General features: G+C 35.1%; 1 protein-coding gene across 6 annotated transcripts in view; it reads right to left on the reverse strand.

Moving 5' to 3' along the window:
• Nucleotides 1–26,163, reverse strand: part of RICTOR (RPTOR independent companion of MTOR complex 2) — a 122,947-nt gene that overhangs the window by 93,401 nt on the left and 3,383 nt on the right. Inside the window, exon 3 of one of the 6 annotated variants that reach the window (XM_086677475.1) lies at nucleotides 22,071–22,112. The exons of the other annotated variants lie outside the window; for them this stretch is intronic. The gene's annotated coding sequence lies outside the window, so the exon portion shown is untranslated. The remainder of the gene's footprint in view (nucleotides 1–22,070; nucleotides 22,113–26,163) is intronic. 6 annotated transcript variants of the gene reach the window in all.

The following is a 26,163-nucleotide window of genomic DNA, read 5'->3' on the forward strand; positions in this document are numbered from 1 at the left end:
ACTGAGCAATACACACGTAATGTATCTATTCTCTCTCAGTATAATTTAACACAGTTAAAAAATGAAAATAAAAATAAAAACAAAAAACAGATTTGTTACATTATCAGATATCACAGACTACATTTATTCTCCATTAACAGTAAACAGGAATTTGTTACCTTGATTTTTCACAATCTGCCATTTATAACAAAAGAAGTCCTCATGTCAGAACTGTGAATATTAAAATGCAAGAATTTACAAGGTAATACTATCTTATGATTAACTGTAGCAACAGCTAGAGTACAGATGTTTGTAAAAGAGGAACAAATAAAGAAGATCATGTTGCTTTAAAACATAGCTATTTTACAACTCTGAGGACAAAAAAAAAAAAAAAAAAAAGGAAGTTATTCCCTTTAACCTAACCAAAATATCTTGCTATTGCTCTGAAGAGGAATCTGTAAGAATCTATTTAATACAATTGACAAGGTAACTATCTTTTTTGCCCAAATTTGTCAAATACAAATGTTTTAAATGACATTGCCTAGGAATACAAAAACAAAGAAAAAGGTAGATATTCAAGCCTGTTCTCTCCCTTCAGAAAAAATCACCTTCCTGGTTCTCCTCTGCTCTTCTCCCCACACTTCCAAACACTGTATTTATATTCATGGCAGTGTTAGAAATCACGCTCTGGGATGCAATAGTTGGATAAACATCTAAAGCCTAACTATTTACCTTCCCTAATAGTCCTCTAATCATTCCATCATTATCTATTTTTACATGGTAAATGATTTGTGAATTTATAAAGATTTTCCCGTAAAGACGATTCAGGTGTTTGAGGTAAAAAAAAAAAAAAAAAAAAAAAAAAAAGAGAAAGGCTGCTTGACATGGAAAAGAAAAAAAAAAAAGCATGATGTGCTTTCTTAGAGTTCATCTCTTTCCCTTCCTCACAATAAAATTCCACATCAGTGGAATACTTGGGTTTATAACACAGTAATGAGGTATGTGTGGAAGAGAACTGTAACCATATTCCCAAAGCACTTTACTTTGTGCACAAGTACAAAGTATACACAAGTATATACCATGCACAGAAGACATTCACCAGTCTACAGAAGTGGCTGTCATTCAAAGATTTCTGTCGTGACATTTACTTTAATGTCATTTTTTTATCAGAAAAATATGAAAAATACTGTCTGCAATAGAGCATTTTCTAAGATAGTAAAACTAAAAGCAATAACTATATTAAAAATACAATCACTGGATGTTGTACTGTAATTTCTATGTCTTAATTTACTATATTTACAAAGATATTTGTAAAATTATTAGATTTCCACAGTACCCTAATGAGGAAATCTTTTATTATATGAGAAAGATCCTGTTTGTCTTTGAAACAATTCACTATGTAAATAAGCCTGTAAAAGAATAGAACAGCTGGGCCTAAGGAGTAGACAATTAATTGTGATATACACCCAGCCTGTTAGAATTATTTAGAAGTTAGTTGTACATTTTGCTTGTACGGCTACTTTCATGTTTCTATTTTTCTCTACAAAACATGACTATTTATAGTTCAGAGCAATTGTCTGACAGGTGGCTTCTATGAATGTAATGAAGGGCTTCTTCACTCTCAGAAACTGATAAAGGAGCAAAAGGGTAAAAATTCACTTTGGCTGCAGGACATTTTAGTGTGGGTTAGAAATCTATTGCAGTGTTATTACCTAACATTTCCATTTGTATTCCTGATTCTCCATTTTATCTCATTCTAGTATTTCTACCATTAGTTACTATTTCTCATTCATCTCTTTCACTAACTCTTTTAACCTATCTTCAAACAAAACAAAACATGCTTCTGCCACTCTTCCATTTTTGAAGTAACATAACTTCTTTTAACATATCTCTGAACTTCAAGTTAATTTATTCTTACCTCATCATCTCCTAAACATCATCAATCTAGGTCAGTGTTCCACTAAAAGTTGTTCTCAAGTTTACTACTTGCCCTAATGCAAGGGTTTTTTCTCAGCTCTTCAAACTCCTTGACTTTTCCATTACAGTACTGGCCAATATGATAGCCAAATCTACTTTCTGTCCCTTGGTTTCTATAATTATACTGTCTTGGCCCTCCTTCATAACTATTTCTCACTGTTCCTTGTGTGTCCCTTTGTCTGTATTCTTCCTCCTGCTTCATATCCTTTAACATGACCTAAAGTTGTATCCTTTGCCCTCTGGTTTCTCTTTTCATCGTCTCCCTAACTATAACAAACTCAGTTTTCATTTTTTACTTAATATGAAATTTATTGTCAAATTGGTTTCATACAACACCCAGTGCTCAGTTTTCATTTTTTAAGTAAACAATGCCCCAAAATTTCAATTCTAGATTTCATCTTCAAATACAGCACCATAGCTCAGTCTCTGGTGGTCTGTCTACCTCAAATTCATTATGTCCAATAATCAAATTAATTTAAACATCAAAAAAGAAAAAACAAAAAACTTCCCCAAATTTCCTTTTTCAGTTAACAGTAATAGTCTTAACTAGGAAGTTATACCCAGGTAGTTACCAAATATCTTAAGTGTATGTATCTTAAGCATCTTATATAGACTATCTCCCAACAGACTCCTGTTTTCATATACTACTAAGTTCTGAATCAGTGATTTGCAGATATTGCCATATTTAGCAGTATGTTTTTATGGTTAAGTAAAATCATTTCTATACACCAAACAAGACACAACTCACCTAAAATTATGAAAACAAAAACATACTGGCTAATCTGGAGTCCCATGCATGAAAAGAAACACATGAAAAATTAACCTTTTCATCAACATTGATGAATGATAATTTTAGGGGGCCTTGGTGGCTCAGTTGGTTAAGTGTCAGACTCCTGGGGTGCCTGGGTGGCTCAGTCGGTTGAGCGTCTGACTTCAGCTCAGGTCATGATCTCACCACCTGTGGGTTCGAGCCCTGCGTCGGGCTCTGTGCTGTTAGCTCAGACCCTGGAGCCTGCTTCAGATTCTGTGTCTCCTTTGCTCTCTGTCCCTCCCCTGCTCATGCTTTGCCTCTGTCTCAAAAATAAATTAATAAAAACATTAAAAAAAAAAAAGTGTCAGACTCCTGATTTCAGCTCAGGTCATGATCTCACGGTTCATGAGTTCAAGTCCCATATCAGGTTCTGCGGTGACCGTGAGGAGCCTGCTTTGGATTCTCTCTCTGCCCACATACACTCTCTCTCTCTCAAAATAAATACGTAAACTTAAAAAAAAAAAAAGTTTAAAAACTGATCATTTTAATCAGCCAAAAATAAAATACATAATTAATGTGTGTAAGTGTAAACAAGTCCTCTAATTACAAGTTTTCTACTTGTTATTCTTCCCTACATTGCACTTGAACATTCATAAAAAATTACATAATACCAATAATCAAAATCTAAAAGCAAATTTACAAAGTCTCTTTGAATTAACCTTTCAAAGCTTTGACCTACTATAAATGAAACCAGTATACTGTATCTCTTTGGTTACATCTTGCATGAACAGGAGGTTTGAATATGATCTACTAACTGCTAATTCTTTTTATATTTATTTATGCATTCTGATAATGCTTTTGAGATATCTGTTTTCCATATTTCCACTAAAGGACCACAATGTTTCACTTGAAAACCTGGGGTCAGATAAAGTTAGGAATTCAAATATTTTTATTTTAAAATGTAGTATTTACCAGAGATGCACTATCCCCCGAAAGGTCAGAGGCAACATTGCCTACTCCCCCACGGTAGGATTTTTTAGGTGAAAGATGTGAGCAGACACGCTGAGATAATACAAATTCTGGTCAGGTTTTGTTGTCAAATGAGTTTAGGTCAGGTTAGGTTTCCTCAGGTCAAGTTATTCATGAAAATGAAAATACTTTTCACTTTGAGAATTTCTGGCTTTTCAAAGTTGTGGCTAAGAGACTGTAGCACTGTACAATTAATACTACCAACATTCCAGACCCTGCACTCTTTTCTACAAGTTACTGCCACTATCACTTTTTCCATCTTCCCAACGACACAAATTTGTGGTAATACTGATGTATAAATTTTCTCTTTACTCAAGTTTGATAAAGTTGAACGAGAAATAAACCATATTACTCCAGAAATAACTACTTTTGGTCAGCACAGGGAATTTAACCCCAGAAAAAAAAGAAAAATCCTACTATTCAAAATAAAAACTTGTTGTTTAGGATAAAAATACAAATGAAAAGAAGGACTTCTAGCCTTCAGAGCAACTACCTGGCTATTGAAGTGTATCTGTGAACTACCGACACGTGTACTACCTGAATGCTGTTAGAAATGCAGAATGTTGGGCCCTCCTATACCTACTGAATCTGACTCTTCATTGAAACAAAATCCTTAGGTGCTTCATTTGTACATTTACACAGAAAAAAGTGAACCTAGCAGGCCTGACTGCTTTTCCTTTAAAAGGGTTGCTGACCTTCCAAAGTTGGCCCTTGGCTGGCATCTGGAAACAAATGTGGGGAAGGTTCCCACCACCCTACCTGGTAAGAGTGGCTCACTGGGCCTAAACTGTTTACACAAGCAATATGGTTTATGCTGAATACCTGCTTTCCTTCTGTGGGTCTGCAATGTTGCTGCCTGCCAGGCAGAAGGTGCCTACTTGACAAGTCCTCAAAAAACCCTGGGTATCTAACAAACTCCCTGGTGGACAATATTTCACTTGCTCTCATAATTTGCTGCTGGGGAGAACGACTTCACCAGAAGATACTAGAAGCTTGTACCTGGTTTCTCCTAACTTTACCCAATGTAGTTTTTCCATTTGCTGATTTTGCTTTGGATCCTTTTGCCATAATGAGCTCTAACAAATTATGAAACCTGTGAGTGATCTTGAGGACCTCCAATACAACATTAAAGTTTGAGAAACACTGCTCTAGAGCTTAAGTGCAGGACTTGAGGACGATGGCTTACCCTTGGGCCAGTGAAAGATAAGAAATCCATCTTGTACAAAATCAGATCTTAGAAAAGACTACTCTCCTATGGGGGTGCCTGGATGGCTCAGTCAGTTAATCATCTAACTCTTCATTTTGGCTCAGGTCATGATCTCACAGTTCGTGAGTTCAAGCCCCACATCAGGCTCCGTGCTGACAGCACAGAGCCTGCTTGGGATTCTCTCTCCCTCTCACCCTGCCCCTCCCTCTCTCTCAAAATAAATAAACATTAAAAACAAAACAAAAAAAAGACTACTTCCCTAGGAAAAAGTGTGAATTGGAAGAACACACAACCAACAGAGATAGATAGCAAAAAAAAAACCCACCTCTGGGTAAACATAGCGTATGTTTTGAAAACAAAGATTTCTCTTGAGATTTTGAAGCCGCTGTACAAAGCTCTGGAACTTAGATATATGTACTTCTGCATTGTCCAAAAAAATCCCAACATGAGAATTTTAATTTAAAGTAGCCCCTTGTTGAATATACTATGGGAAAAAAACAGTCTCTTCAACAAATGGTGTTGGGAAAACTGGACAGCTACCTATGAAAGAATGAAACTGAACCACTTTATTTCACCGTACACAAAAATAAACTCAAAATGGATTAAAGACCTAAATGTGAGGCCTGAAACCATAAAAATCCTTGAAAAGAACACATGCAATAACATCTCTGACAATGGCCATAGCAATATTTTTCTAGATATGTCTCCTGAGGCAAGGAAAATAAAAGCAAGAGACTATTGAGACTACATCAAAATAAAATGTTTCTGCACAGCAAAGGAAACAATCAACAAAACTAAAAGACAACCTACTGGATGGGAGAAGATATTTGCAAAGGGCATATCCAATAAAGGGTTAGTATCCAAAATATATAAAGAACTGATACAACTTAACACCAAAAAACCAAATAATTCCAATTAAAAAATGGACAGAAGACATGAACAGACATTTCTCCAAAGAAGACACACAGACGGCCAACAGACACATGAAAAGATGCTCAAAATCATTCATTACCAGGGAAATGCAAATCAAAACTACAATGAGATCACCTCACACTTGTCAGAATGGCTAAAATAAAAAACACAGGAAAAAAAGTGTTGGCGAGGATGTGGAGAAAAAGAAACCCTCTTGCACTATTGGTAGGAATGCAAACTGGTACATCCACTGTGGAAAACAGCAAGGAGTTTCCTCAAAAAATTAAAAATAGAACCACCCTATGATTTAGTAATCATACTACGGGGTATTTACTCAGAAAATGCAAAAACACTAATTCAAAGGAAAATATACACCCTTATGCTTATTGCAGAATTATTTATAATAGCCATACTATGGAAACAGCCCAAGAGTCCACTGATAGGTAAATGGATAAAGAAGACAGAAGATATATATATGTATGTGTATTGATATAATGGAATACATATGTGTGTATATATAATGGAATATTATTCAGCCATTAAAAATGAAATCTTGTCATTTGCAACAACATGGCTAGAGCTAGAGAATATAATGCTAAAGTGAAATAAGTCAGTCAGAGAAAATTACCATATGTTCTCACTCATGTGGAATTTAAGAAACAAAACAAATGAGGGGCGCCTGGGCAGCTTCATCAGTTAAGAATCCAATTCTTGATTTTGGTTCAAGTCATGAGCTCACAGTTGCTGAGTTTGAGCTGCGTAGAGTCTGCTTGGGATTCTGTCTCCCTCTTTCTACCCATCCCCCCATAAATAAACATAAAAAAGGAAACAAAACAAAGGAGCAAAGGAAAATAGAGAGAGAGAGAGAGAGAGAGAGAGAGAAAAAAACCAAGGAACAGACTCTTACCTATGGAAAACAAACTGATAGTTACCAGAGAGGAGGAGGGTCACAGAGTACACTTCCGTAACATCATGAAAAAAATAAAATTTTTAAAAATCTGAATGAAATAAACTAGTCCTTGGTCTCCTGTATTCCCAGGCAACAGCCAAAGCAAACCCAACCATCAACCAGCCCCATAACCCAACCACCCAACCAGGTAATCACCATCTGCCTGGGTAACCTAACAAATTTAAGTGCACAAGCAAAAATCACAAACACAGAAGGAAACCTGAAAATAAGCTATTATAAACAGAAACAAACAGCAAAACAATATAAAAACACTTAAAATGTTAGAATTATCATATACATACTAACAATGAAATAATAATGTTTTATATATCTAAAGCACGGGGCAGGGGGTACTGGCAAACTTGTTCCATAAAGGGTCAACTGCAAATATTTTAAGCTTTGAAGGCCACTCGATCTCTGTCACAACTACTTAATTCAGCAGTTGTAGTATCAAAGCAGCCATAGAGCATGACTATATCATGCAGCATTTGCAAACCATATTTGCAAGATTTGCAAGCCATAACTTACAAACCTCAAATTTAAAAAAAAGGAAGGATTGAAAATACAAGATTCAAGAGAGCACTTATTAAAAATAATTACAAACATCCAAGCCGAATTTCTTGACATAATTATCATGATTAAAATAAAAATTCAATGGGGAGAATAAACAATAAACACAACTGAGGGGAGAATTAATTAACTGAAAGACACATCTTAAGACATGATACCGAATGTGGCCCCTAAGAGAAAAGGAGAGGAAATACATGAAAAAGCTTAAAAAAACAAGATAATGAGAATGCCTAACATGCATTTAATAAGAGTTCCTAAAGGAAATAAGAGAAAAATGTAGGAGATGCAAAAAGTCAAATATTGAGAATTTTTCAGAATTGTTCAAAGACATGAAATTCTTAGAATCAGGATGCCCAATAAATCTTAAAGTAGGATGCAAATAGCCATGTAAACGTATTTCATTAAAAGTATTTCAAGTCAAAGCAAAAAACTGCTAATACTGAAAAAAGACAAATTATCAAGAAATAAAAGCAACTTGATGAACAGTGTACTTTTTTTTTACATATTAAAAAAACTAATCAAAAGTGTATGAACCTTGTATGAAACCTAACTTAAAATGTTACCTGTACAATAATTTACCTGTACAATAATCAGGAAATTTGAACATTAACTGAATATTAGATGAGATACAGAAATTACTGTTAATTTACTTAGTTGTATTAATGGTACTATACTTACAGATTTTAAAGTCCCTATTCCTTAGAGATACATACTGACATATTTACAAATTAAATATTATATGCCTGAGATTTGTTTTAAAATTATCCACTAGCAGGGCGCCTGGGTGGCTCAGTTGGTTAAGTGACTGACTTCGGCTCAGGTCATGATCTCACGGTCCATGAGTTCAAGCCCCACGTCGGGCTCTGTGATGACAGCTCAGAGCCTGGAGCCTGCTTCAGATTCTGTGTCTGCCTCTCTCTCTGACCCTCCCCCATTCATGCTCTGTCTCTCCCTGTCTCAAAAATAAATAAACATTAAAAAAAAAAAAAAAAAAAACCTTTAAAATTATCCACTAGGGAAGGAGGAGGATATACAGCTGAAATAAGATTGGTTTACAATGGTTGAAATGGAGTGAGCAATTCATGAGGGTTCCTATACTTTTGTCTCTACTTATGTCTATATTTAATAATTTTCATAACATTGTATTTTTAATAAAAATCTAATAATCCCAAGTGTTGACAAAAATAGACTCAGGAGCAATTCTTACATATTGCTACTCTGAGGATATAGATACAGGAGATAATAGAGATATACAGAGATATATAAGCAGTGATTCTACTACATCAAGTTCTATTAACTCAGAGAAATTTAAGTATTGAGTACCACAATTCATGTATAAGACTATGTATAAAATCAGGGGCACCTGGGTGGCTCAGCCAGTAACCGTCTGACTTCAGCTCAGGTCATGGTCTCATGGTTTGTGAGTTCGAGCCTCGTGTCAGGCTCTGTGCTGACAGCTCAGAGCCTGGAGCCTGCTTTGGATTCTGTGTCTCCCTCCCTCTCTCTGCTCCTCCCCCACTCACACTCTGTCTCTCTCTCGAAAATAAATAAACATTAAAAAAAAATTTTTTTAAAGACTATGTGTAAAATCATTGTCTATAACTGTTCATAATAGCAAGGAACTACAAACAACCCAAATGTCCATGTCAAAAGAATGGATAAATAACAATTATTAATTTAATAACACTCACCCTCTGGATTTTTATCTAAGCACTTGATAGACATGAAGCTAAAGTCTTTGAACAAATTTTCTCATTTAATACTTACAATAATCTTGCAAGATACACAATATCATATCCCTTCCCATGTATGAGAAAATTTAGGCTCAGAGAGTTAAATAGCATGTCAAAGATTTCCCTGCGTATTATGGAGCAAGAATTTGAATCCAGGTCTTCCCTACTACAAACACAATTTTCATTTCACAGTAATAATTAGGAATGTATATTTTCAAAAAAAGAAACAATGTTAATCTTCTAAGCAAAACAGCTTAAACTGATATTAGAAAAAAATACAGTAACACAAAAGTAAACAGTAGTTAGTTCAGATCTGTACAAATTACCAATAAGGTTGGGAATAATGTTATTTCACATAATTTACAATTCTTATTTTGTGTGTGTGCATGTGTGTAAGCATACAATAAAAACAATTGTGGGGGGTGTTTCTGACCAGTTTATCTCAAACAACTTAATACTAGCATAAGTCTCCTCAAAGTACAGTAACAGCTGATCTACCTTTATATAGAGAAAGCCCTCTTCTTTTTTAAAAAGTCTCACTACATTAAGTCATCTCTAAAGTTTCCACCAACTTTAAACTCTAGGTTTAGAGTTCAGCTTATTCAGCTTCAGTTTTAAGCTTCCACACCATTAAACTTCAACTACACTAGTTCCTAACCCATGAAGTCTTTCTTTAGTGTAAAGTTTGGCTTACTAAAAATGCTCAGTTCAGGATCAAGGGATAAATAACAAATGAAGAAATCACAGTATCAGTTAAGAATCACATGCATGGTACTTCTAGTGATTAAACTGACATAGCATGTAAAAGTGTTCAATTGAGTGTTAATTAGGATTACACTCAAATACTCAAATAAACACTCAATTATTTTTTAAAGGCAGATCACTCATCAAAATTTTTCCTAATATTTCTCTTAATTTATTTTAGGCTATTACCATGGCTTGCTCCAATACTTTCTCTGGGAAATGCTAACAGTAAAAAACAATAATACAACTTAATAACAGTTAAATACTCCTTCTCTATTTGCTAAAAATGAAAAACGTCCCTCAGTCAACAAACCAAAACCCAGACATTATATAATCATATTTGTTATGGCAAAACACGTTTCAAGTCTAGTGTCAACCCTAGGGTTGCCAGGAATACTACACTGAGGATTGTGCAGTCTCAGTAGTCCTCACGGGAAAGAATGCCATGATCCCTGAGCAACTTCTGCCATAGCACACACATTCATTTGCCAACCTTAAAGTAGGGTTTTACTTTGCCAAAGGCACAAATGTAGTTATTCCATAATTTCTTTTAAAAATATTCAGGGGGCGCCTGGGTGGCTCTGTCGGCTAAGCATCCAACTTATGATTTTGGCTCAGATCATGATCTCAGTGAGATCTGCCCCATTCTCTCTCTCTCTCTCTCTCTCCCCCCCCCCCCCTTTTCTCTCACTCTCTCTCAAAAAAAAAAAAAAAATCAGGACTCAGAACTCTACCTGGCAAATAAAAAAATATTTATTAGATAAATAAATGTTCCTGCACAGGGGCGCCTGGCTAGCTCATTCATAACAGCATGTGACTCGTGACTCTTGACTTTGGTGTCATGAGTTTGAGCCCCACATTGCATGTAGAGATTACTAAAAAATAACAATAATAACTGTTCATGCACAGAGTTAAAAAGCAAAATTAGGGTCCCCTGGGTGACTCAGTCACTTAAGCTTCTGACTTTGGCTTAGGTCTTGATATCACGGTTCATGACTTCAAGCCCTGCACTGGCCTCTACTGTCAGTATGGAGCCTGCTTCAGATCCCTGCCCCCCTCTCTGTCTGCCCCCTCCCCTGCTGGTTCTCTCTCTCTCAAAATAAATAAACTAAAAAAAAAAAAAAAGCAAAATTGGGTAAAAAGGATTTTTAGCTTGAACAACCAGCTGAAACAGCTGAAAATCTAGATGCTAAAAGACAGCTTATTGCAGGGACCAAAGTTACTTAAAAAAAAAAAAAGGACAATTTTAAAAATACATAAATAAAAGTTCTGATGTAAGACAAGATTTCCCCCCAAAATTTACCTGCTATCCTGCTTATTTATCAGAGCCCATATTCAGAATAAAAATTTTAAACACATTAAAGAGAATAAAGGTAAAATTAACTTCTCCCAAAAATAAAATTAACTTCTCCCATTCCTCTATTTTCCTTACTTTTTATACTTCCAATCATAGATTCAACACCTAAAGAAAACATCTAGCAGCAGCACCAGGAAAGTGAAATGAAAGGAATCATATTTTACAGAGGTTACGCAAGCCTAATAACTCCCTTCTCAATCTCCTAATTTGTCAATCAAGCTTAACTGTCCAACCAGTCTACATTTTTTTGAATGACGAGCAACTAATTTTAAGAGCAAGATCTGATTTATCTTGTAATCTCCATCTTGAAACTTCAGAAAACTTATCAGAATAAAGTACTCTGCCTATGATATAGTCAATAATTACCTGAATAAATGAATACATTTCTATTCACAGTCACAAAGAACTGTCATTATTAATGACAACTCAGACATTATTTGCTACCTCAAAATACTAAAGTGATTAGGGTTGGACATGTGTCCAACAGCCTATTGAAATAGGTCACAAAAAAGAGACCTATTTTAGTGCAATCATCATTTCTGCAATGTAGGTTTGGTGTCTTTCTCTTGAATACTGAAGTTTCACGTGATTCAAACTGGATATAAAGTGAAAGGATTAATTCACTCACTTATTCATTCAATTAACATTGATTTAGTGGCATGTGTCATGCATAGCCTTCTCCAGGGACCTCAGTCCATTATCCAGAAAACAGCCAGAGTGATCCTTCTAAATCAGGTAATGTCACTCCCCTGCTTAAAACCTTCTAATAGCTTCCCTTTACAAGCATACCACAATCTCCCAAGTTATTACTTGCCTGCCTCTCCACTCTCCTACTCCCCACTCTTCCTCTCATTCATTCAGCACTAGCCATTATTTGTTCTTTCCTTATTTCTGGGCCTTTGTACCGTATGTTCTTCAACTTGGAAGAAGCAGACATTCCCCCATAGATCTTCACTTGGTGCTTCCTTGTTAGTCCTAAATCAACTAAGTATCATTGCTTCAGAGAAGCTTTTTCTGACAATCCTCCCAACCACCACTCAACTCTCTTTCAAATATCCAACTGTACATTATTCAGAACATTTATTAGTAATTAACATTCTATGTTCACGTGTGTGTCTGCATTCTCCCCACTGGAATATAATATCCTCAAGGGCAGAGACTCAATCTCTGTTACCACTGAATCACCAGGAAAGGAATGGTACCCTGAACATAGGAAAGGTCAATAAATACTTGTCAACTGTGACTGAGGAAGGCACAATATTATAAACAAGGTAACACAGAAAGTTCTATATACTATAAAAGCCCAAAGAAGGAAGATACTGAACCTTGCTTTGGAAATTAAAATTAACTCTGTAGAAAACTTGTTGCTAGCTACAGTAAAGAGAGTAGGTTAGATAAGGACAGAACTAGAATAGAGAGACTAGTTATGAAGCCAATGCATTCCTCCAGGAAAGTAAATGGGGGCCTGAATAAACGTATGGCAGCAGAAATAAAAATAACAGATTTGACAGGTATTTCAGAAACAAAATCATTATCATGCGGTCGCAGATTTGATGTGTAAAATAAGGACAAGGAATGAGGCTAGGATGTCTCCTGGGTGTCTGCTTTGGCCCCATTAAAGTACTGCTCTTAACCCAGATGAGAAATATAGAAATATTTTTGTAATAAGGTAATTATTAAGTTTGAAACATAGTGATAGAAGTGACTACATGGCCGAGATACTGAGTGAGCAATATGGAGCCTTCACACTAAAATATAAACTTGACATCATTTATTCAGCTAATAAATATTTAATCAAGTACATAGAATGTGCTGGGGTTGTTCTAGGCACTGAGGATACCATGGTGAATGACAAAAGTGTCCTCAAAAAACTTATATTCTAAAAGAAAAACAACAATACTGTAATAGCAGTACTGACAAAGGCAATGGAAGAGGAAACAATATAAAAGAATCGAAAGTGGCAGAGATGGGGGCTACCTGCAATAGAATGATCAGAGCAGGCCTCACTGATAAACTGATACTTGAGCAGAGAATTAGGTGAAGTAAGGGAGCAAGCCTACAAATATTGGGGGAAGAAGAATTCAGACAGAATGTAACAGAGGTACAAAGATTCTGGCTCTAAAAAGAGAGTATGAGTAGGAGTGGATGGCAAGGAGACTGTTTTGCCAAATAGAGTAAAAGTATTAGGAAATGAGAATGTATGCAGAGGTAGCCAGAGACCAGATTACAATGGGAGTCATCACATAGAGTGGTAGCATATTTTTTAGAAAAATTTTCTTGTCATACACATTCCAGTATTTAATACAGTGCTGAGAATATATCAGGTGCTCAGTGACTTCTTTCCAAATTAGTGAAAAAAAAAAAAATCAATATATTAATGAATCCCCATTTTGTTTGAGCCCAATTTATAGTTGATCAGTTCCCAACCTCCAATTCATCCCCAAAGGATAAATCAAATAGCAATTTAAAGGACTATATTATAAGTTTTAGCAATCTTCAGAAGCAGAATTCTTAAAATGTTTTGAACAGTGACATCATCACTAGAACAAGTATATATTCTTCCAAGGGGACTGCTTAAAGGAAACATCTACTTCAAAGTATATGATTTTTAGATTATCTGCTAAACCAACACATTATTTGATAACTTCACATTTTGTAATGTTTTAATAATCATTTTAGACCAAGCTCTGATCGTGCTGGACAGCCAACAGTTTACTGTATTACTTCAGTTCTATTCTAGGAAAAATCATTTAAAACAGTTGGAAAATAAATGATGTACCGTATGTACAAGAGCAGTAACATAATCCTGAAAAACATGGCTAAAAATATAGATTTACTGCATTTTGTCATTCTTAATTGATAGAATCAAACAATCACTCACAATTGACCATTAAAATCAAGTATTCTTCTGATAGCAAATAATCCACACTCAGTGAACTAAACAGTCTAGATTCAGAATCAGAAAGGATCTTCCAAGGCTATTAAATGTTCCTGCCTTCAGGGGCGCCTGGGTGGCGCAGTCGTTAAGCGTCCGACTTCAGCCAGGTCACGATCTCGCGGTCCGGGAGTTCGAGCCCCGCGTCGGGCTCTGGGCTGATGGCTCAGAGCCTGGAGCCTGTTTCCGATTCTGTGTCTCCCTCTCTCTCTGCCCCTCCCCCGTTCATGCTCTGTCTCTCTCTGTCCCAAAAATAAATAAACGTTGAAAAAAAAAAAATTAAAAAAAAAAATGTTCCTGCCTTCAGGGAATTCCAAACTCATTGTTTTCCATACTTCCAGAGTAGATACATGAAAATTTAAAACATTTTGAATATTTAAAAGAAAGTGAATACTAATATTTTTTAAATTATCAACATTTAGAAAATGCACTTTATCAGAAACTTCTCCACCTCCAGTATAGTGAATACTTGTTTCACTTTCACATTTACTCTTGTTCTTGCATACTGAAATAAGTAAAGTGTTCTTCATTCTACTAACCTATGCTTAGCACATATTGCTAAGTTGCTTTCAAGTGTTTAATCAATTTCCTATGCAATACTCAGTTCTAATTTCTTGGAGACAAGCATCAAGAGATGAGCAGTGAAATTTTTTTCTATCAAAGCATCACCAACTCTCAGGGGAAAATAATCCCCAAAATCTAATGAAGGATTAAGTAAAAACAAAAACAAAAAATTCTTTAACAATTAAAATTTATTTTAAAGCAAAGAACATAAAACACTATCAGATATAGCAAAAAAAAAAAAAAAAAAAGTCCATTACTATGGCATGTCCTATTACATTAAAGAGTCACCAGAAGAAAGACTAGAAATAGAAAAAGAAACAGAAACCAGTGAGAGAAACTGAAAAATACTAAGGGAAAGACAGAAAAACAATCACATAAAGACACTTTATAACTGTCAGTGAGGTAGGTCCTAGACACTCTCACTTAGTCTCATCAAGTTCTAATAAATCTACTAAAAAATTCAATCACATTATTGCTCCTTCATGTGGGAAACCTGGAGAAGAATCAGACAGAGTTCTAAGGGTCTCTTTGGAGCTCTTAAGAAAGAGAATCAGAAAAGACATTTAAACACTTAATGCTCTTTGAAGAAGCATCTCTCTATTGCGTACTCTAACAACTTGTCAACTTTGATGAATACCTGAAACTGCATGTTGTAAATCTAACACATTAACACACTGATATTTCCATATAAGAATATTACTGAAGTGAGGACCAAAAAGTGTTTATTATCCTCCCTTTTTCCCTGTAGAAATACCAAACCAATTTCAGTAATAATCCCACCAATTTTATTAGGTCAATGCAAAACTTTTATTGAGTTGAAATTCTAATTTTTCTAAATTTTTTTCTAACCTGTAGCTTTGAGCAGCTTATTTTGATCTGATTATACTTTTTCTTATAATAATCCTTAAGAAAAAAACAAAACAAAAAATTCACCTATGTGTTAACTGGCTACAAACTATTGAAGCAAAAAGTCAGTCTAAAGAGGCAAAAGACTGAGATATTCAGAAAATGATTTTAATTTTTTGAGGAAAGTTGGAATTAATCTCACTATTCCAAACCCTGTCCACTCACATAAATCCACTCCCCTTTCAAAAGGAAAGAATCCATCCACATCATGACATACCTGATATACACTTTATATACAACATGGTGATGTAACACCATCATATGCCCATTGATCACTGGGCATATGAAATCAGATACAAGAGTACATACTGTATGGATGTATTACAGAAAGTTCAGAAACAGGCAAAACTAGTCTATGGTGTTAGAAGTCAAAATAGTGGTATCCTTCATGGGGGGAAGTAGTGCCTGAAAAGAGACACAATGAGAGCTTCTGAGGTATTGCAATATTCTGATTCTTGATTGGGGTTCTGATCATATGTTCAATTTGTCAAAATGTACTGGACTATACAATTATGACAAACATTTTTTGGATCCATGTTTTCTTTAAATAAAAAACAGAGGCGCCTGGGTGGCTCAGTCAGTTAAGTACTTGACTTCAGCCCAAGTCATGATCTCATGGTTTATGAGTTTGAGCTGCGCGTTGGGCTCTGTGCTGGCAGCTCAGAGCCTGCAGCCTGCTTCTGATGGTCTGTCTCCCTCTCTTTCTGCCCCTCCCCCTGCTCATACTTTGTCTTTCTCTCTTTCTCTCTCTCTCTCAAAAAAAAAAAACCCTAAAAATTTTTCAAAAAATAAACTAAAAAATTTAGTTAATATTTACTGCTCTCAATATATTAGGCATTTTAACATGTAAAAAGAGGGTCTAACATCTCCATGTAGTTTTCAAGGCCCTCAATAACTTACCCCTACTTTACAAATCCAGTATGAATACTAAAATTCTATATCCTTATTCATCTCTCAGTATAATTTTTAATGTCTTTATTCACACTCCATTCCTCTTGATTTAACCACATCCTGCTCATTCAAAGCTGTAACAGTGTCCCACTTTCTTTTATTTTTTTCCCAGCTCATACCTCTCTCTCCCTTCTCTCATCTCCCCTGCTTTAAATTACCACTAAAGAACACCCAATATCTATTTATTTATATCTATGTGCCAAAATTATAGTAAATATTTTATAAACATTTCATTCATTTCTCAAATAAGTGTTATTCCAGCAGAGATGAGAAAACATGCTCAGAGACGGCAACTTGTCCAAACTCAAAAAAACTTCTAAGAGGCAGGATCAAGATTCAAATCCAGATCTGTCTGACTCTAAAGGCCATGTTCTTAGCTACAGAGCTAGACTGTCTCTATATTATGCAATTAGCACATTATTTAATGTTATTTTGTTCATATTAGTCATATTTTGTACCTTAATGTCTATCTTTATATAATCCTACCATCCATATTGTATACATATATTCTAACTCTATCAAGTCATACCTTACCTGCTTTAAACCATGCTATGAGGCAATGCTATCTGGAAAACAACCAGGATGTAAAAGTAAGCACTTCGAAAAATGGCAATAAAGACTCAAAGTATGTATCTTCAACAGGTTTAGTCATTACAGGTAACATATATTATTGTCAGTAGGGCTCCTTAATTCTTCATAATCACAACATATTTATATTTGTTTTCCATATAATATTAATAACTCCAGTTAGTTTCTATTTTACAACACTGTAAAAGTAAAAAAAATAAAGGACTGCTAAATGTAAGAATGATAGTTGCAATGTAAAGTGATAGCTGAGTACAAGGACACAGCACATAAGATCAAAAAGAGCAGTCCAATGTCATACAAGGTATTAATAAATTGCCCCCTCCACCTCCCACACAATAATCAACATTCATTATGATGACCCCAGCTAAAGATAAAAAGTTAAAATATAGTTGATATATCCTTCTTAAGAAAGGGGAGAAGTACATAAGAGTTACAGAAATAATTTTATCCAAAATGGTTAAAATGTACATTTTAGAGCTAAGCCAATAGCCTGCTTGAGGGCTCCAAATTGACATTACTACAATATATAGCATACTTATTTAGTCACTAGTTATTCCAGTAATATCATTTATCTTCTATTGTCCTTGTTTTTAAAAAGATTATAAAGGGTTAAATGCATAGGTTTTAGAATCAAAAATAGTGAATGGGATCTGAATCCTACCTCTCTCTTTTACTGGCAGTTACGACCTGGGGCTAGTTAGGCATCCTCTGGGCCCGACTTTCCTCATCAGTGATGTAAGGATATTAAGAGATATGTTTTAGAAATGTAGGAAGACTAGGGGCGCCTGGGTAGCTTAGTCGGTTGAACATCCAACTTTGGCTCAGGTCATAATCTCCCAGTCCCTGTGTTCGAGCCCCGCATTGGGCTCCGTGCTGACAGCTCAGAGCCTGGATCCTGCTTCGGATTCTGTGTCCCCCTCTCTCTCTGCTCCTCCCCCGCTCCAGTCTGTCTGTCTGTCTGTCTATCTCTCTCAAAAAGAAATAAACATTAAAAAATTAAAAAAAAAAAAAAAAAAAAAAAGAACTGTAGGAAGACTACATTAGATAATTTAAGTAATGTTTTTAACAGTTTCTAGCATATAGTAAAGTTCCAAATATGGTGGTGGCTATTTTTTTTTGCAATCAAAGACCATGTCTTAAAAATCTAGCAACCAGCACAATGCTGGACACACAAGCAGTACTCATTAGTAGTTGGTGATCGGCCTGTATCACAGAAAAGAGTTAAGAGTCTAATAGCGCATGGCAGCATCCAACCTGAGTACACCTACTACTTTTATGTGTAAATACTTAGAAAATAAAAAATGAAGGAACTAGGATCGATCACTGAAAAACAATTCCTTTATTAAATTTTGGCTAATTTCATAAGAATTTCATTAACAAACATGGCTGCTCAGCAAAGAAATAAACAACACTGAATAAGATACCTATAAGTGAAAGGTTTGAATAATGATGGATGACATTTGTCAGATAGCAGAGAGAAGATTCCTATTTTGAATGAGAGAGAGCTAATAAAATAAAAGTAGCTTCCAATATAGTTAAAATAAACATAATCTGTATATACACACACCTCCCCCAAATCCACTCATATTCCAGTACCCCAAGTGAACATTTACTCTCATTACTTATTTTAATTTTTTTTTTTTTCAACTTTTTTAAATTTATTTTTGGGACAGAGAGAGACAGAGCATGAACGGGGGAGGGGCAGAGAGAGAGGGAGACACAGAATCGGAAACAGGCTCCAGGCTCTGAGCCATCAGCCCAGAGCCTGATGCGGGGCTCGAACTCACGGACCGCGAGATCGTGACCTGGCTGAAGTCGGACGCTTAACCGACTGCGCCACCCAGGCGCCCCTCATTACTTATTTTAAAAATAATTACACTTTTTCTCTACCGTACCTTTACAATATAGAAACAATTACTGATATAAATGAATTTTTCCTAGAACTCAAAAATAAGTCTAAACTTTTAAAATAAAACAACTATTAGAAGAATAATAACAAGAAGAAAAGACAACTGCTACAGTTTATCCAAATCCCTTACTCTTCTCCTTTATTATTTCCTTTTGAAGCATAATCAGTATCCTTTTAAATTTCTTCCATTTCCATAGGTAAAACAATAATGTATATTTCTATATTCAAAACAATGCTGAAACATGAACATAGAACACTGAATTCTCCCATGACAAAGGAGAAAAAGGCTATTTTAAGGTTCTTATTAAAATACATAAAGTGATTTAAACATTTTTAAGGCTATGCTAATCTAAAATTTAACTCACTAAAAAGCTGTAAAAACTGATGTTGAGAATTATCCTCATATGACTCACGAAATCTTACAGAAGAATTAATCTGACCTGTTTGGACCAAGTTAGGTATGCCATTCAAAAATAACATTGGAAATAAAAGCTACAGCAATAAAATAAAACCACAAGTCATTCAAATTAAACAAAGTAGAAAACAGCTATTTGTATTCAAATAGTCCATTATCATGATTTTATACTAATCATGTGACATATATGATTAAAAACTTATCCACAACACATGTAAATAAAATGTTCCACAATATTCTACCAGCCACCTGGTCACACACACAGAAACTGCCATATAGCTAAATGTTAAGAGTTCACAGCCCACCTACCTCCAACCACTGGAGTCTTCTCTCTTTCTGCAACTCTATTCCCCTCAGTTTTTTTTCTTTTTCCTTTCTCTCTCTCTCTCTTTTTTTTTTTTTCCTTGGGGGAGGGGGCTGGTGGTGACGGTAGTGGTGTGGTGAAGTTTAGGGAGTGTATTACACAGAATTATGAGTGGAGAAAAAGCAGGGCAATTAAAAGTTTTCGTATATGAGGGATGAAAATTAAGCATGGAAATAATTAGTATACTATCTTAAGATGTGATTTCTCAAAGTATGAAACTACATATGTGTGTGTATATATATACATATGTATACATATATATACATATACATATATACATATAAAAACATCTAAAAGCAGTTAAATACACTTTTATCTGGTAAGTTGTTCCTTCTAAGTAACTGAAAGTAAATTACTTGGTAGTCTTCTTTGTTTACAGCTCTATGTCTCTTCACTCTTTATTCATTACAAGAAACACATGAAATTACACTAGATTCTGAACTACTAAAATCCCTGCAAGTGGCAATTCAACTCTCATTTTGCTGCTTTAGTAAAAGCAATAATTTCCCCAGTACACCCTTTACCCAAATAACTAGAGGCCTGGGTAGGGTGTCTGGATTTAGCAATGAAACATTCCACGCTCTTCAGAATGATTTTAATTTCAAATATTCTATCTCACTGTAAGGCCAATCGTTTAATTCTGAGATCAAAAAAATGGTCATTTTAGTGTGGAAAATAACGAAAATAATACCCATCTCATTTATAATCTCTATCTCCATACTGCATACATCTAGAAGTTTGGTAACAAATTTACAGAGCCCTTTGAACATGCAGTATTAATTAACGATGGGGAAAGGAAACACATATACTACAAAACAATGGTAGAAAAAATCATTTATATTTGGATTTAGAATAACAGCCAAGCATTTATATACTCATAGTTACAAGCACACAATTATTTCACAATATGCCTATAAGCTCTCAGTCCAGTCCCAAACTACCTTCAAAGTCAAAAGAGCCCTACTTTGAAATGTAATCAATCTTGAATAATTAAGACATTTACATACAGAACTCATCACCAACTTTTTCTCAACATTACCTTCAAATACTGAATAATATTCCAGGAATGTGTTAGTTCACAAAATTAAGTTACAATTTTTAAAACACTGATCCAAAGTTCTACCTATTCAAATGCTACCCTTTTAAGCAAAGGTCTTATAGGTGTCAAGACTATTGTGAGGTCTTTCCTCTAAGCTATTCCTTACCTGTCTCCCATTTTTTTCTGAATTCCTCCAGATTCTGATTCCTTTATAAGGACAACTGACAGGCTCTTCAAATATTATTATCTTATATTATGCCCTGATATAGGTATATCCCAACCGTAATATAAACTTGAAGCCAAGAATTGGCCTTCCTGATTCACGGTAACACTTACTAACACAATTATATAATATACTGATCAAAAATATGCTGACTGACATTAACAAACCACTATAAATCTAAATCTTCAACATAGTGGGGTAAAAAATGGCCAAGTAATTAAAAGAGCCAAATTTTTAAAAATCCAGGTAATTAAAAAACTATTTTTGTATTTCTTAATAAACTCAACTGAATCCATAAATAAGATATTTTGAAGTCTCAGCATATCCTCAATTTCATTGTACTTTATAGAAATTTCATCATTACCAGGTGCTCTGCTCAGTTTATGCAATCTGTCTGGACCAGACTTAATAATAAGAATGAATTTTAAGAATGTACTTAGGTTTAGGTTCTCTTTCAATCCTGTGACTTTGGACATATATTTAGCTAGTTTTACACAATTATTTTCAACTTAGTTTGGCATCTGCATAATATTTAAAGTATATTCATTGCAGAGATAAAATAAAAGTAGCTCATCAGTTTTAACCTGGCCACACTAACAAAAAAGCACAGATAATACAAAACAATGGATGATCCAAAAAGCATTAACAGTCAACTCTCAATTATTCATATGTGGATTACCTAATATATATTTTAGCCTATTTATGTTTGCTATTCTAATAGTATTTGCTCAGGAAATAAAAATTGATGCTAATCATTCACATAAAAGACACACCAATATACTGCAGGGGAGGAAAGCATACAAAATCTTCCCAAACCACATATAAATAATGCTATTTAGATTATGTAATTTAGCACTCTTCCATCATTATTCACCTTTTTATTAAGTGCAGGTAAATGAGAGTGGACTGTATTTAGCTTGGTGATAGTCAGAGGTACAGATACACAGGCATGCAAACCATTCACTCACCCCACTGTGCTTTTCACAGCCCTATTTTCAGTAGCCTGAGACCTGGGAGGGGGAGGAGGCAAGTCACTGCAGATGATCACTTAAAAGGAAATTGAGAGTTGACTATAATTTACATTTAAAGTGCTATGAAATACCATCACTCCTACATGTATTCATTGCCGTTCATGGGAATACTTCTCACAGTGATTTAACAAGGCTGTAATGCTTTCTTTTAACCTTTCAATATCCCAGAAACGTGATAGCTGAGAATCACAAAGACGGAAGTGACACTATTAAACATGTAACTTAGTATGCGTTTTAGAAATTCAGGAAACTGAAGCCCAGAGAGGTTAAATAGCAAGCCAATATCCTCAGATTAAGTAAAACTGAGTATTCCAGACGTCAACTTCAATGCCACAGTTTCACCGCCTCTTCAACCAAAACTCTCCTCTTGGCTTCAGAGATCATAGTCTTGCTAGTTTTCTTCTCTTCTGTTGGCCACCTTTTTGTCATTGACTCCTACACTATGACAGACACTCTCATCAGCTCATCCTCTAATACTCAAGTCTTTAGCTCTAACTACATTTACATTCTTCTTCTCTCAATGACCTATGCAGGAAACAATCAGATCACAACTTCAGAACCATTCTGGTACTCACAGCTACCTTTTATACATACATCTTTCATAGACTTAATTACCTGATATTCAAGTGTAAAGCTGAACTCATTATCATCCCTCCAAAATGAGTTTCTTCATTTCATGGCACCCTCAATCTCACTGTTCCTCAGGACTACAAACTTAAAATGTTTTTACTTCTACTCTCCTTAATACGGTACTACTCCATTTCCCATCTCTCTCTCCATTCTGCCATTCAATAAATACTTCAGTTATTATTATATGATAGATGCTGGGAAAGCTTAAGATCTGGTGAGGGAACAAGTGGACAAAGAACTTAAGGCAATGGGAAGACATATTTAGAAAGGAATAAACACAGATGTGGCAAAGTAGAGGAGGAAGCAATGAATTCCCACTGGAATGATTTTTAGCAGTAGCACGTGACCCAGTCCTTAAAAAATTAGGGTTTCAATAAAGAGTGCTGAAAATGAAATTCTAGGCAGAGGAAACAACCTACCCAAGGTCAAGTCAATAGAACTGTATGCCACGTACAAGGAATAAATTATTTTTGACTAAAGCAGATTCTCAACCAGGGGTATAACACTATCTGCACAGGGAAAGAACAAGAATGGGGAGGAAGGTGCTTTAGAGTAGCAAACTCTCATCCTCTTTGAGAAGCACTGTGTGTAAAGAAGGAAGAGAGTGTATTACAACAGATAAACTATGCACAGAGGTTGACAGAATAATACGATTAAGACAGTACAGAAGATAACAATTCTGAAATAAATCATAAAAGGCCTTCAATGCCAAGCTAAGAAATCTGGACTTGATTCTGTGAGCAAAAATGAGGCAGTGAAGTGTAAGTGGTTTTTTGTTTGTTTGTTTTTGTTTTTTACTTAAGGGAATGATGATAAGATCAGATCTATATTTCAGAAAAATAATCTTGGCAATCATATAGTAGAGAAAGTGAAAAAAGGTTCGAGAAGATTTTACATCATCCAAATGAGATAATAAAGATGTGAACTAAACCAATGACAATGGAATATGAAGAGACTAGATTCATTAGATATTTCAGAAGCGAACTGGAGGACCATGGCAACTGAACAATAAGCAGTAGGTCTCTAGCTTGGTTATTAGGAAGGATGGTGGTGGTAAATAGAAAGGGAAAAGAGAATATGCAAAGTCTTACACATTGGGCCTTTTAGAGGAGTACTAGACAAAAAATGCTAATATGTTTTGCAAGCTTAAGATAAAGGGTCTGAATATAAATATAGTTAACATAACCATCTCAACTCTTGGATTTTTTTTCAACTCATGGATTTTTGAAACCATCAGTGAAAAGACTGTTCAGGGACTCAGCATTATAGGAGACAAGAAGATCAAGGACAGAACCTTAGGGTTCACTTGCTTACGGAGCTGCAAAACCAGTCAGTGAACAGAGAAGGAGCAGCATGAGAGGTAGGAAAAGAAGTAGGAGAATATTTCACAAAAGTCAAGTGAAGAAATAGTTGCAAGAATAGCAACAGTGTGGTGGCTACAAGTGCATGATCTGCAGTTAGTCACTCACTAACCCTAAGATCCTGACTGAGTTACTTACCTAAATTTCAGACCTTCAGAATTTTAAAGGCTATATCTTCCACTATAGGGATAAAAAGAATACTTCAAACAGTTATTAAGGATTAAGTGAGATAACATATTTTAGTGCCTGGAACAAAACTATTAATACAGTAGTAGCACTAAAATAGAATGGGGAACTTAAAAATGCCAATGAATTTTGCATGAGATTACCAGCATCCTTCAAAAACCTATTTTCAGTACAGGGGGAAAGCTGTGCTTAGAAGACTATAGTGTTAAGGAAGAAAGCTACAGAGTGATGATAAACCGTTCTTTCTATAGAACCTATCGAAAAACAACTGTTTTGTAATCTTTGTCTTTATCTTTCCACACCTCCCACCACCATCCCATGCCTGGTTTAGTACCTGACCCATATGAAGGATACAAGAAATGATTACTGAACATGACAAAAATTAGCCAATAGGAAGGAAGAAATGAAAAAGCAAAGGATCTTAGTTCTACAAAGAATCTTAGAGAAACAGTATCAGGAGCCTAAAATGCCTTTCCAGGTTAGCCTTAGAAAGGAACAGAGATGCTTTATTCCCTGACTCAGGGAAACTGAAGTATGTATGAAATATAAAAAGTTGGCTCAGTAAGTAGAGCATGCAACTCTTGATCTGGGGGTCATGAATTTGAGCCCCAGGTTAGGCACAAAGATTACCTTAAAAAATAAATAAAGGAGAGAAGAAAACGGAATTAACATTAGACAGCTTCTACCTTCTTAATAAAGAAATGTAAGTACTCTGCACAAAGTAAGAGAACTCCAAAGTCAGTCTGAACTCTGAAGAAAACAAATTAGTTGGTAACTGCATTTCAAAATATATTCACCTTCATTTGTCTCCAACACCCTCGTCTAGTCTCCCACCATTTCTTAGATTACATCAGCAGCTTCCTAGGCAGCTCCTCTTCACGCAGACTTTACCCTCCCCAAGGTGTGGTATATTCTCTTGAGAGCCCACGTTTCCTTTCACTATGTTCCTCACTATTCTTATAAGTCAACCACTCTGTGAAGCTTCTCTAATCCTCTAACCATCAAACAGTTCATCATTTTCTTCTCAAGGCTACTTCTAGTCCTTGTGCAGTCTGATTACTTAACTCATCGTTCCATATTGCAGGCACTTTATTATGTCTATTCCAGTAAACTCCTAAAAAGAATAACATCTTCCTTATCTTCATTCCTTCAGCACTTAATTCAGCATTTAGGATATAATGGCCATTCATTCAATGTTTGTTTTGTCTAACTGAAGTCAGCAATTAAACAACATAAGTAATCTGCTGTCTAGAAAAAATCAGGAAACAAAAAGTACTGTTCAAATCTGCATCATTCAGATAACCTTCCTACTTTTCTAAGTATTAAACAGCAACTAAGACCATTTTTTTCTTCTTACTAATGGAAAAGTAAAAGCGTTGGATAATCAAAAAATATAAAACTCAATACTTTTAAATAAATTATATTCTAATAGTTACATTAGAATACAGTTTTGTCCATGTCCTTAAATTCACTCTGAACATAACGATTAAATTACTGTATAGTAAGAAGGACGTACACAGGAAGAATACTCTGTGTTTTCAAGTTATTCAGTAGCATAAGAGATAACACTACTGGACTGATTAAAAAAAAAAAACAAAAACAGGCTATCCTTGCAGTGGAAGTGACTAAGGGAAGCATTTTGGTTTCAAAATAGATATTGGCATGCAAAACAGAGAGAGTATTTAAATGATATCAATAGCAAATATCAGGGACTTTCACAAATTAAGTAGAGTAGTTGTTTGAACAAAACTGAAAGCAACAATTACCAATATGTTTACTGTGAGATCTACTGCAATGAAGTTCCTAAACTAGATCAAAATTAACCCATAAACAATTTTTAGTTGACACATACT

The sequence above is a fragment of the Puma concolor genome, chromosome A1 (genome assembly GCF_028749965.1).
Source record: "Puma concolor isolate L17-30 chromosome A1, mPumCon1.1.hap2, whole genome shotgun sequence".
In the NCBI taxonomy this organism is placed as follows: domain Eukaryota; kingdom Metazoa; phylum Chordata; class Mammalia; order Carnivora; family Felidae; genus Puma; species Puma concolor.